This window comes from Echinops telfairi, unplaced genomic scaffold, assembly GCF_000313985.2.
Source record: "Echinops telfairi isolate 266 unplaced genomic scaffold, ASM31398v2 ScPeMD7_23;HRSCAF=83, whole genome shotgun sequence".
Lineage (NCBI taxonomy): Eukaryota > Metazoa > Chordata > Mammalia > Afrosoricida > Tenrecidae > Echinops > Echinops telfairi.
This window is the reverse complement of record NW_022103920.1, coordinates 59243134-59244744: the sequence shown is the minus strand read 5'-3', so window position 1 is coordinate 59244744 and position 1611 is coordinate 59243134.

Genomic DNA, 1611 nt, shown 5'->3' with positions numbered 1-1611 from the left:
GTGCTGGAGAACCTGTGTGGAGACCCCTGCCAGCACTGAGATGCTTACTCATTCACTGATTTGGCTTTCCTCCTACAGTCGGTGTCATAGTGTGTGTTTTGTGAGATGGAGGAGGATTTTGTGGATTGGTGTTGGAAATATGGATTAATGGGTCAAAGTTGGACTTGTGGGCTTGGGCAACACTGGGTTGGGATGTTTTCTTGATGCGCACTTAACCTTTATATAAAAATCTCTCTTATACATGAGTTTCTGTGGATTTGTTTCTTTAAAGTACCCAGACTAATACACAGCCCAACTTGAATTCCATTACATCAGGAAGGCTCCTTTAAGATCATATAGAAAGATTAAAGATAAAAGGATTGTGGAACTATTGAGCAAATAATTTCCTTAGGGAAGCTATTGCAGCAATATAACCGTCCCGTAAAATAGGCAAATAAGGCAAAAGCCAATGAAAGGGACAAAGGGAAAGTACATAACTTGAAAAAGAGCAATTCACTAACATTTACCCATCATAGATTTAGGGGCATTTACCCTGGATTTACATACAGTGAAAACCACAATCATAGAAGGTGATTGTAACTCATCAGTAACAGAATACGATAAACGGAAATAAATCTCCCACCACCACCAAACCATTAGGATACAAGATGTTTGAACAACCAAATTAGCATATAAGAGCTTAAGATGCATATCTTAAGCCTGATGCCATTGAGTGGCTTCTTCTGATGGTGCCTCATTTCCTAGCAGATTTGAACTCCAGAAGGCTTTCGACGATGGCGATTTTTCTGAGGTCGACTGCCAAGCCTTGCTTTCAAGATACCTTGGGTTAGTAGCTGAAATTGCCTTAAATGATGTCTCACTCAGGTAGCCACACACACACACACAAATTTACACACATACCTCTGCAAAAGAAAGAGAAGATATGTTCTTTCAAGTACACATGGAACACGGACAAAACCCTAGCACCAGTCAGCTTTCAAAGAAGTCCCCACAAATCCCAAGTCGGTCAGTACCGATCACATTCTATTAGCACCATAACATTGAACTAGAAAACCATAAAAGGGTAGTTTTTAATTATGAACATGTTTGAGAAAAGTTGTAGTCACTCTTAAAACAGGAGGCCTGGTGGTGTAGTGGTTATGTTTCGGGCTTCTAATAGCAAGGTCAACAGTTTGAAACCACCTGGTTTCTGCTCCCCTGAAGAGTTTGAGTCTCAGACTCACACAGGGGCAGTCCTACCCTGTCCTCCAGGGTCGCTATGAAATGGAACAAAGCGAACGGGCTCCCAACAGTTAGCGATCATTTAGTAGGTCCTAGTTTAAGCTGTGAGGAGCCTAACAAACTATAACCTGAGGACATGTTGTCAGGACTGGTTACGAGAGACCAGCCCCAGGAGCGATCACTCACCTGAGAAGGATGTTATGCCTTATAAGCAGCGGGGGTGGACTTTCTACTGGGTTAAAGAGTTACAGTCTCGGATATTCTCCAGCCCTCTACCCTGTCTTAAGGGGTCACTATGAGTCGGCATTGGCTTGATGGCAGTGGGTGGGTGGGTGAGTGAGTGGTAAGTGGTGAGTGGGTGGGTGGTGGGTGGGTGAGTGAGTGAGTGGT